Raw genomic sequence first — 12439 nt, 5'->3', positions numbered from 1 at the left:
GAGCTCTCAATAATGCTTCTACCCATATCCTACTCGCATAGTTTTGGATTTGTGTGGCTCAGCTACAGACTGATTTGACTTGAGAGCTACATTCAAGAAATGGTTTTATAGTTCAAGATCCTGCATCGTTTCTACTGGACTCCTTCTAGATTGTTTAGACTTGGTTCAAAAAACACACCATAATGCTGGTGATGCACAACTGAGGATGGAGACTTAGCCCATGCTCTATGGTTTTGTGATAAATGTAGTTGTTGATAATATAAGGGGTGAAATTGTTGATTCTGAACAAATGTATTATCAATAAAAATTGTCAATCATAAAAAAATAAATGGTTTTATAGAGTGGCCAATTCGAATAAACATTGCTTCATGTAAGTCACACAGGATAACTGGGTTTAACCCTGAGAAAGTCTAAAAAATCCTTATAACATTAATAATATTTCTATTTAAGTTGCTCAAATAACATCAAAATTATATCCTTAATGTTCCAAACAAAGAACTACTCCTGCTCAAGTCCCTTTTGAAAAGAGACCAAAATTATATTTTGCTAAAATAATGATTTTGATTACATCTACAAAGTTCCACCAAGGTAAGAAGTTGATTTATCCACTTGGTCAGGTCATTACCCTCCCTCTTCAAGAGGTCAGGGGAGGGTTTGTAGAGATTTCTCAAATTGCCATCTATGTGTGAACTAAAGTAGTCAAAATTCATGACAAATACAGTTGGCAAAAATTTACTGTCGAAAATTGACTGTCTATAGAAAGTGATATGTTGTAAATCCTGTAAATAAGAGACAGAGAGAGTCTTCGGATTAGTTAGGATCAACTTTTTCTACAGACGCACCACAAGTCTATGCTTGTTCCTCTCTGCCCTTTTTCACCACATTTTAACCCTGGTACATGCTGTTCTCGACTTAAGAGTTAATTGATTCAAGAATAAATATATAGAAGATCGACTCTTTAAATGGTGATATTTATACATTGTCTTATTAGGTGGGTAAGAATATAAAGTACTGAATGGTTTTATTGTGTGATCTGTTTGTCTGGCACACCAGCCTAAAAATGACATAACGTGAGGTGAGGGTATTTAAAATACTCACGAAAAGATTAAAGCAGACCATAACTGTCATGCCTGGTGTTCTCACAAAGCCCTGAAACATCTCTGTGTTGATGTATTGTATTTGGCTCTTGTACCGTGTTTGCACACATCACGTTCCCCAGACGCATGTTTCATCTCTTTCACTTTCTTGCAGCACAAAAAAAAAAAAAAGCAGGACTGAAGTAATCACCCTTTTCTTTTGCCCTATCAGACGCACACTCTGGCTTAACCTCAGCCAATTGGAGGAGCTGTTAAGCAATGTTAATGAGTTTACCATGAAGGTGGCCTCCGCTGTTAGCAAACAGACCTTTACTATGTCAGACATGACTGATTGGCACTTTGAATTTCTTTGTAATACACTGAGCAAGAAAACCAAGTTTTCTTTACAAAAATCCTGTAGATTGCTCACTTAGCCACCCACACAGCTGCAACCTATTGTTGCATGCAGACTTTAAGAGCCCCACCCTGCCACTGCTGCACAGATATGCTTCTAAAGATAGCAAGATCCTACCTGTGAACTGGTCCATCTTATCTTCCTTGACAGTCACTGACTGATGGCTTGACATTATAATGAGAATTTATTGTATATTTTGGTGAAACAAAGATGAGATTAATGATTGCTTGGTAAAAGGACAGTTCTTTAGATTAATTCTTTCATTGAGCATAACCAGTTCATGTATTTAACAATAAATAAATATAATTTAGCTAAATCCTTCTTATTTGCTTTTGTGAATTATTTTTAACTAAGTTAATAGGTCACCCAAAAATGGCTGATCTGTCTGTGTTGATTATTTTATGTCTTCCAGTTGGAGGCGGCAAACCAGCTTCATCAGCAGGCCCAGCAGCCACACAGCTACCTGATTGAGACCGTGCGGCAAAGAGACACTCAAATCCACACATCGAAAGAGCATCTGACACGGTTTAAAGAGGAAGTGAGGTAAGGGTGGAAGTAAATCTTCACACATTTATTGTATCGTCAAAGTCATTTAGTGCGTCATGTTTTATAAAAAGGGACACAGATTACGGATTTAGGGATACATCCGGTCATCGACGAAACAACACTTGAGACAGTTACAAAGCTTTTATTTTTTAAAGAAAAGGTGGAGTCTTTGTAAAAGCATTTCCATTGTTTTGTAACAATGGTTGCAATGGTTCCTGTCTACATTTATATGTATGTTCTTGGCTTATGCATAGCTCAAGTGACAATTGCAAAATACAATGTACATTGTTTTTTAACTATGAATTTGTGCTGATAAATATAAATCATGCTGATTCAAAGCATATATATATATATAATAGGTGTATGTGATTCGTTTGTCAGTCATTGGTTGGGTGACCAGACGTCCCAATTTTACGAGTTGTGTCTCACGTCCTGACGGAGTTACAGTCGGGACGTCTTTTGACCCAATAATCAGTCTTAGCCTAATGTTTTACGAAAATGATCGTTGCTGTGCTTCGTGCTTTTCCTGTATTGAAAAACTTGCAATGGATAATGAGAGAATCGTTCATTCCCGCAGTCTCAAAATCAGCTGGGGTTTTTTTTTTTCACTGTGCTAAACTTTGCCCCATAATTATCACCCCCTCCCACCTCTGCTGCTGTCTGTCAGCCCATTAGAAAAGTTTACTCATGTGCTTGAAGCCAAAAACTGGGGAGGGCCAGATGATAATAGGTCCCGATTTTTTTGTCATGGTCATCTGGTCACCCTAGTCGTTGATTTCAGATTGGTTTTATTTGAAGGGTTGTAGGTAATTCTGTAAAAATGGACTATCATATTGCATACTTTGGGCTAAATACCTACTACCTAAAAGATGGAGAAGACTTCTCACGCTGTTTGTCACCACTCATTACTCGGTCGGTGTCGGAAATCAGCTGTTTTATTAAGGGGCATTTTTACCTTAATTGTGGCACTTTTTTTTTCTAACCTTAAAAAAAAAACACACTGTCTTGTGTCTTGTCACTGTCATTGTTTTATGTAAAATACTAGAATATGATCAATTCATTAAAACATTTTTTAATCTGCTATCTATGTAATTAAATTAGCATCAACTAGGGAACAATAAGGGAATATACATTATTATATATATTAGATTTTAGTTACAAATAAAAAATTAAAAAAAAAGAATTTCATTACGAGTTTTCTGTTATTTACATCTATTTGACACTCTGCTGTACCTGACTACTTTTAAGCAAGGCTTGACATTAACTTCTTGGCTCACCGGTAACTGTGGCTAGTGCTGTTCTAAAGTCACTAGCCATTCAGCATTTTCACAAGCCAAAATCCCCCATTCCACAAAAAGTGATAAAGCTAAACTCGAGACTGTAACTGCATGCACTTGTTTGGACATAATATCTGAATAAGGATGCAGGCCTAATGATTTCAGTCATCTCCTTGAATATCTGAAGGCAAACATGGCCAGTCAGAACAGGAGTGGACTAGAACAGGAGAAAAAACTTTCTCAATAATTTGTCTATAACTCATGGAAGTCCAGGCTTTAAACCCTTTCATTCTAAATTGTACTTGTCCTTATGAAAGTTCACTTGCTTGTGAGATATTGCTTAAATATAATGTAATTATTATTTATATATTATTATTATTATTACTACATTGAATAATTGTAACTGAATTGGTGGAAAAGCAAATAAAGGACTTTTAGTTTGTATGTTTTTAATGACAGCTACTGACCTCTGGATAAGAAAAAGGCAAAGTTTTATTAGGTTTTTTTTTTTTTTTTTTATTCTCAAAAAAAGTAATTTAACAATACTTTAACAGTGTTTAAACCTACCTTACTTCCATTACACTAAATAATTGGAGGACTTAAATAATAAATGTGTTTTGCCTTTTTCTTATCCAGAGGTCAGTAGCTGCCATTAAAAACATACAAACTAAAAGTCCTTTATTTGCTTTTCCGCCAAAATAAAAAAGCTTTATTCAATGTAGTAATGATATTAATAATAATAATAATAATAATAATATAAATAATAATTTCATTATATTTAAGCAAGATCTCACAAGCAAGTATGCTGTTGTATTGAATAAATATGTTAATTGGTGCTTTCATTAGTATTGTGATGCAGCACTGTATTTGACAACAACAACAAAAAATGTAATGTTGTGTTTTGGATTGTGCTGTAAGGATCTGTATAGAGGCACTTCATCTGATAAAAATAATCCAATGGTAATAATGAAAAATAATGGTTCTGTTATCATTTGATTAAATTTCTATGAAGACAATTTGATGATACAATTTGATTAAACTTTAAAATAAGGAAAACACAGATTTTGGAAACAAATCAATTGGAATTTGGAAAAATAAAATAAAACCTATTTCATAAGGCCCTACATTAACTAAAAGTGTGACCAAACAATTTAATTGTTTTTATTCTTTTGGTGTTTTTATTTTTATTGTGGTAACACCAGTGACATTAAAATTTGTTGTTTCACGTGACATTCATGACGATTCCATGTAAATTATTACATATTATTTTATTACTTTTTCTTAATTATTTAAACGTATGAATATTTTTTGCTACTTTTAATTTTTTGGTTAAAATGGGGAAAAAAAAAATCTCAACTCCACATTTTAGAGCAGTGACGTGAGTGATGTTTTCATGCTCTTTCAAAATGTGAATAATTGTAAATATTAATAATATGATCATTTATACTGTTATACTATTATAAGTTATAATTTAAAATGTTTTAAGGCATATTTAGTTTTCTACAGGAATTGAGTACACCACACTTTTTGCCATTTGAGAGTGAGTGACCACTATGTAATCAGACTCTGTGCTTTTCAGCTTAGGTCAGGTATTACAATTTTAACATTTACATTGTCCATTAAAGGTGTCCACATGAGAGTGTGAGAAGGAAATTCTCACATACAATAGAAAGACAAACACACAGTCTAGTAGTTTAGATGTGTCGTCTTTCATTGTCATCCAGTCACCTGAGACTGTAATTTCAAGCAGTGGTCACATCATGTCAAATTTACTGTCTAAACAAGTAATCCCTTTTTTAAATGGCTCTTAGGCAAATTAAGAAGCTGCGACTCATGCAGTTAATCCATGTATGCCTCAACTTTGTGTTTAGGATGCTCTTTATATTTCTGTACATCTTCTGACAAGCACTTTCCTTGAAGTTTCAGAGATACATTAACTAACTAGAAAATCCTGTCTCTCAGGTGTCTCAGGTCAACTGTTTCCCATGCTCAAATCGTCAGATTAGTATTAGCCTTGTAGTTTGTGGTTTTTTGCTGACAGTCAGCTAGTAGATTGCCTCATTGTGGGGAACTGATGTGTGAAGTCAAATCTACTTGACCCATGGGTTTTGAATTTTGTGTTTTGAAAGACATGAATTACCAAACCAGCAGTCTGTGCATGAAATTACACTTGTGGTAATTTAATTAATTTAGGTTGGATTTACAAATTTTAGGTATTTATTTTTTAGCTGTGTTTGTATTAAATGAATGGTGTGAGCCTATTTCTGCTCTATTGAAAGGTATGTGAAGGTACATTACACCTCTTCTGACATTCTGAACTCTCAGGATGTTAAGGGCAGGGCGTAACTGATGAAGCGCTGGTGAAATCTGCAGCTATTTTCAACCAAATTCTGCTGGCACACACTGTGCCGACTTCACAACTTCCAGTGGCATGTTGGCAGAAAGCATGCAATCCTCACAGACAGCTGCTCCTCTCTGGCGCTTTTTTGCATGCCAGCGCATATGGCCATGCAGTGATAAATAGAAATATTGAATGACTCGGACTGAGTATGCATTGGGCTGATCTACATTCACTGCTGAAGTGGAGTGCCATGTGCTAGCAGGAGATATTTTAGATTACTTTCCTATGCATGAATAGTAACCGTTCACAAATAAGATGATTTAAAGAGGCCCTATTATGCTTTTTGGGATTTTACCTTTCCTTTAGTGTGTAATATAGCTGTTTGTGCATGTAAAAGGTTTGCAAAGTTACAAAGCACAAAGTCCACGCAAAAGGGGGTTATTCTCTCCCACAGACAACACTGTTCAAGAACTACAAGAAATGGCTGGATTATAGTCCAGCCATTTCTTACATAAAGTATCTACATCACTATGTAACACATTTGCATAATGCACGACTAAGTGCTACTTTGGCCTGCCCTCAAACAAAGATAGTTATAGTCAAGGCAAGCATGAGTTGGGTTAGTGTTGTCACTATGTCGAGAAGGTGCTGTTTTCTTCACTGAGAAAGCAAAACCTCTTTGTTTGGACTTCCAAAGGCAGAAAAATTGAAGAATCAGTGGTTACAATTTATTTTAATTATTTAGCAGTACAACCACAACCAATGGTGGATTTTCAAGATGGTTACTTCTGAAAGATGGTGCAGTTCCCACTTTGTTGGGACAATCTGGCGCTTTAGGATCACAACCTGTAAGTATGCTTGATTATTTGTGGATTTATCTGCTACCGAGAGTTCAAATGCGGAGTTTTGTGTTGTAGCTACGGTGTACACCCAGTGCACAGCTGTAGGCCTCTGCTAACCTGCTAGCTAATGTTATTGTGTTGAAATAGGTTTGCTAATCAGCTGTGGGCCCTCTTTTACCACAATTGTGTACATTTTGCAGAGTGTTTGTCGTTCTTACTATCATGAATAGTGTAAAGTGTGGAGATGGATTTATTTTTACAAACGGTAATCTGCAATCCACGGTAGTGCTCGGCTAACTTACTATGTAATGTTATTGTTTTGGTAAGGGTTTACTATTCAGCGGTGGGCCGGCTTTTCCTAAAACTGTGTAACAAAATGGTCAATCTCAAGAGTCTTATATAATTATATAATTATAAGCTTTAATGTTACGGCTGCTATCCACGGTAGTCCACGGTTAACTTGCTCACTAACCGGGAGTAGGCCTCTGTTCTCCGTTCATATATCTGGCAAAAAAAAGTTCGGCTACACCCATTCCAGCAAAAGATGACTAACTTAGATGTACTATGTGTCTTTTACTTGAAGCTTTGTTAGGTTCACAATAATCAACAGTGTACTTGTAAGAAAGCTACAAAATTAAAACTTACAACTGTGAAACGTCCTGCTCAAGTTGTGCTTGCGAAGGTGTTTCGGGTCGATCAGCTTGTTCTTCCAAACTTTCATTATCGGACTCATTATACTTTTCCACTTTTTTTTTTTTTTTAGAGATAGTGTTGCACTCTGAGAGCAATACAGGTCAGTTAGTTTACAGGAGAAAAATAAAATGAGGCACTTTTGTGTAAAATAGCTTCAAACCTTGAATCACTTAATCGGTATTTGTGAGACAGATGAAGTGTATATCCTCTACTTTTCTTCATTAAAGGCTTATGCCATCCATGATTTTAGCAGCATGTTGGAACACGATTTTGCACTTTTGCTGTGAACTCTTTTTTTCACTAAACACATTTAATATATTCACACAAGTCAGGTAAAAGCATGAAGGGATTTTTCTTCAATGCAGCCACAAATTGCTGATAAGTTGTAGTTGAGACAAGACTGTGGTTGAACAAGAATCATAAACATAAATTAACTCATTAATACACAGTTGTCAACAAGTAGCTGTATTTGGATTAATTATAACTCTACAGTACAAAACCAGATCAGTCATTAACAAGAAATGTTATGTACCGACCAGATCTGTGACATTATAACAAATTAAATGAAATAATAAAAATATCATAAGAATTGTATAATAATAAATCTTTAATTAAAGGTGCATTCAGTAATTTGGGCTAATTTAAAATGTTTTACACGTTTATAAATGAATTGTGTTTTTGTGAAGAGTGAGCTGAATGGTATACACTCACATGAGATGAAGACTGTACTCATAATAGTTTTCTGTAAAAAGCGTTTCTATTATACATGGTGCGGGTCACCCCTTCAATGTGTTTCACAATTTTGAAATGACATGGCCCGCTGTGTTTCACTAAACGTTGAAGAAGAAAATCCTCATTCTCATTGGCTACCGCCTATGTAGATATGCTTGGCTATGCTTAGCACAGTGTTGTTTGGTGATGCGAAGAGCAAAAAGAATACAATGGAACATACTTATTATCGTGCTGTAGCGGCGGAGACAATGGGAGATTCAGTAGCTGTACTGCCGAAGAAGCGAAAAGGTCAGAAGCAAGAAGACAGAAAGACTGGCAAAGGCAAAAAATCTGGAGTAAACATCGGTATGGCATACACAAGTGGAAAGATTTGATGACGGAGAAAAACACAAGTAGTGATGCCGATGTTGCTTTTTTTTTTGTTGGACAGGTAAGACATTATTAACTGTTGAGACCACTCTCTAAAATAGTATCAGTGGAATTTACAGAAAACTCATACAAGTTTTCCTCAAACTTTTTAAAATTACATGTGTAGTCAACGTACACCGATCAGCCACAACATTAAAACCACCTGCCTAATATTGTGTAGGTCCCCCTCGTGCTGCCAAAACAGCACCAACCCGCATCTCAGAATAGCATTCTGAGATGCTATACTTCTCACCACAATTGTACAGAGCAGTTATCTGAGTTACCGTAAAATTTGTCAGTTCGAACCAGTCTGGCCATTCTCTGTTGACCTCTCTCATCAACAAAGCGTTTCCATCTGCAGAAATGCCTCTCACTGGATGTTTATTGTTTTTGCACCATTCGGAGTAAATTCTAGAGACTGTTGAAAATCCCAGGAGATCAGCAGTTACAGAAATACTCAAACCAGCCCATCTGGCACCTACAATCATGCCACGGTCCAAATCACTGAGATAATTTTTTCCCCCCATTCTGATGGTTGATGTGAACATTAATAATGACCCATATCTGCATGATTTTAATGCACTGCACTGCTGCCACATGATTGTCTGATTATGTAATCGCATGGATGATTGTTGGTGCCAGACGGGCTGGTTTGAGTATTTCTGTAACTGCTGATCTCCTGAGATTTTTACACACAACAGTTCTGCAGATGGAAATGCCTTGTTGATGAGAGAGGTCAACAGAGAATGGCCAGTCTGGTTCGAACTGACAAAGTCTACGGTAACTCAGATAACCGCTCTGTGCAATTGTGTAGAGAAGAATATCATCTCAGAATAATTGCCGCTGTTTTGGGTGCACGAGGGGGACCTAAACAATATTAGGCAGGTGGTCGGTGTATGTTAGTATTGGACAGTTTTCATCTGTGTTTACAAATGCAACCGGAATGCAACATGTAATTTTATTTTCTTTGTTATCACAGCTATAGTAAGGGAGGCCCATCTACACCCACCTCTTTGAAATGGCATACGTCTTCATTCATTTAGTAGCTTGGCACATCGATTGTTGTGGATTTTGAGTAAACAATGATGTTGGTTTGCTTGGGAACAAAAAGAGTTCTTCAAATACAGAATTCATGGACATGCTAAATTTGATCATCAAAAACCATTCTAATCTTTCCTTTACTGTATCGCTAGATAATTTAGGTTTATTTCCCTCTAAGCAGTTCTCTAATAAAGGTAATAACTGTCTTTATAAATAACATGAAACATAGACAGTCTCAAAGATTATTGATATGAGGGAATAATAATAATCTGTCCTTAACTGTAGAAGTCTGTTTGCTTGAATTCTGAATTAATTACAGTAGTAATAAATAACTTTAGAAATTACCTCAAACTCGACATTACCTCAAACGACATTTTCCAGATGCAAATGATATTCCAAAGCTGGCGGGGGCTAACACCACTGTTGTATCGGTACTTAAAGTACACAAAGATGAGCAAAGCTAACGCTAGCTTGAGAACAACTGAATGCCCCTTTAATTAATTAAATATTTATTATTTTCTTAATTACAGTTAGTTAAATTTATCAAAAGTTCACTGCGATTTAATTTAGTTTTATGCAGTTATTATAATATTCAGATTATTTTTTAAATTTTATATATATATATATATATATATATATATATATATATATATATATATATATATATATATATAATTATTCAACCCCCCCAAGACAGTAAAGATTTACAAAGGTAAGCTTTTCTGATGACCTGGAATTTTAAAACTTTACATCTAAATCAGTTGAGTGACACATTCAAAGTCATAGTGTGAATATATAACCTAATATTTCTAAATAGCAGGATTTTTTTAAAATACAGCCATGTCATAATTATTCAACCCCTATTGCATGTAGCTGTTTCTTAAATATGTAAGGCTACACAAGTAATTGTTTTAAAACAAAATTAAGTCATCAATCTGCAATGGCATTTTTTTAAGTTTTAAAATTTAAGTTTAGCGTTGTCAGCAAAAATGTATTTCTATGCAAAAAATGCAATTAAAAATAAGCTGTCTCAAAAGCTAATAGAGGAGATTATTTCATTACACAAGAAAGGTTGTGGCCAAAAGTACATTTCCAAGGCACTTCAATTTCCAATAGACAAAGTTGGCAGCATCATTCATACATTTTTTAAATATGGTACAACAGCAACCTTCTTGGGGTGTAGAAGAAAGCAAAACTTCACCAAGGGAAATGTTGATTTGAATATTCAAGAAGTAATTAGGAAATACATATGGAGTCCTGGAAGAAGGTTTTATAGATGTATGACACTAAACTGAAAATGAGTTTTAGACCCATGGGTCAGCAGTATGTCTGGAGTAAGATGACAAGGTGATGACAAGAACGACACCATCCCCACAGTCAAGCATGGAGGTGGGTCAGTCCTGTTATGGGGGTGTTTTGTGGCTGCAGGAAATGGCTATCCTGACTATGTGACTGACACCATGGATTCTTTCAGGTATCAGGCCATTTTGGCATGAAAAATATGATGCCTTCAGTGTGTAAACTGAAGCTCAGGGATCACTGGACTTTCCAGCAAGACAAAAACACCAAGGATACATCCAAGTTGTCCAAAATCTGGTTTAGGGATAGGTCGTGGAATGTCCTTAAATGGCCCTTTCAGTTCATCATTAAAATCCCATTGCAAACCTTTGTTGGGATTTCAAGGAAGCAGTGGCAGCACAGAAACCAAAGAATGTCAATAAGCTGGAAGCCTTTGCTCATGATAAATGTGTAAAAATTCTAATAGAGAGGTGTCCGAAGCCTGAGAACATTTACCTGAAACATTTATTTGCTGTTATTCAGGATAAAGGATGCTCCACAAATGATTGACTTTGGGGGTTGAATATTTTTGACATGACATTTGTGGAGAGAATTAGTTATTTTTTCTTTTAAAATTTGGGTAAACTGAACTCTTTGTTCTCAAAATCACTCAAATGTGTATTAAAAACTTGCTTCGACTGTTTACTGAGGTTTAGTTGATGTGTTTTAATTCACATCACCAGAATGTATTGCTGGTCAGGGGGGTTGAATAATTTTGTTTGCAACTGTAAATATATTATTATTTATTTATTTATTTATTTTGAATATTTAAAGCTCAGAGCTGTCTTTGACAATAAAGTGATGTTGTATCTTCACTGTTTTCAGACCACGTTACATCCTCTGGTCTATAATGCTACAAATATTTCTTATTCAAAAATTATGGGATACTGGGCATTTTTTTCTTTACTCTCCATCTTTTAGTCAGCGGTAAGCACCAGCATTTTAAGTAACTTTTATCCATTCCCAGAACTTTATTACGCATACAATGACTTTGGAGTAGTGAAAATATGCTTTGTTGTTAAAGGGCGTTTCCTTCAATTTTGAAGTACATGTATTTACAGTAGAGTTGTTTGCCTGAGGTATTCACATGACACCCCGTGAATTGGAAAAATTACAAAGATTCCACTTCATCCTATTACCACTGCACCTCTAAGTGAGGTACAATAATGGGTACATGAACCCCCAAGAGGTTTTCTTTTTATTATTATTATTTAAAAAAAAGAAAAAAAAAAAAGTGCTAAATAACAAGCTACAAATTACTTTTTAAGTAAAAGTAAAAAAATACAAATATAAAACTCACAGAGGTATGGATGGTATGCATTTGGGGAGGGGGTTGTGCTACCGGGCCATGTTCTGGGTTAAATCAGCTGAAATCTTTAACCATCAGGCTACCACTGATTTGTTCTTACCTGTTGCAGGAACTGTCTGTGATGAAACAAGTCCTGATCAGCATGCGCTCACAGCAGCATGGTGGTCTCAAGACAGATGGTACCACTACAGCAGTTCACAGACCCAGATTGTTAAAAAGCTCAACTGAGGAGCAAAACAACGACGGACCAAAACCCCATGTGTTTGTAAGTTTTACCTGGCTGGCCATGAAAAGAGCCTTTTAAACACTATTGCATGACAAACAATGTATTCTCTGTGGACAAAGAAGAGACACATTGTAGAGATATTATGAACTACTGATACATTTCATCTCCATTTTTATTTGGCTTGCTGTTTACTTG

The 12439-nt window shown here is 35.6% G+C and overlaps 1 pseudogene; it reads left to right on the top strand.

The window, feature by feature from the left end:
* Positions 1 to 12225, top strand: part of LOC127444757 (progesterone-induced-blocking factor 1-like) — a 59594-nt pseudogene extending 47369 nt beyond the window's left edge.
* The last annotated feature ends 214 nt before the right edge of the window (positions 12226 to 12439 follow it).

The sequence above is a fragment of the Myxocyprinus asiaticus genome, chromosome 8 (genome assembly GCF_019703515.2).
Source record: "Myxocyprinus asiaticus isolate MX2 ecotype Aquarium Trade chromosome 8, UBuf_Myxa_2, whole genome shotgun sequence".
In the NCBI taxonomy this organism is placed as follows: Eukaryota; Metazoa; Chordata; class Actinopteri; order Cypriniformes; family Catostomidae; genus Myxocyprinus; species Myxocyprinus asiaticus.
Note: the sequence above shows the minus strand (reverse complement) of the source record. Positions and strands in the feature narration are given on the sequence as shown.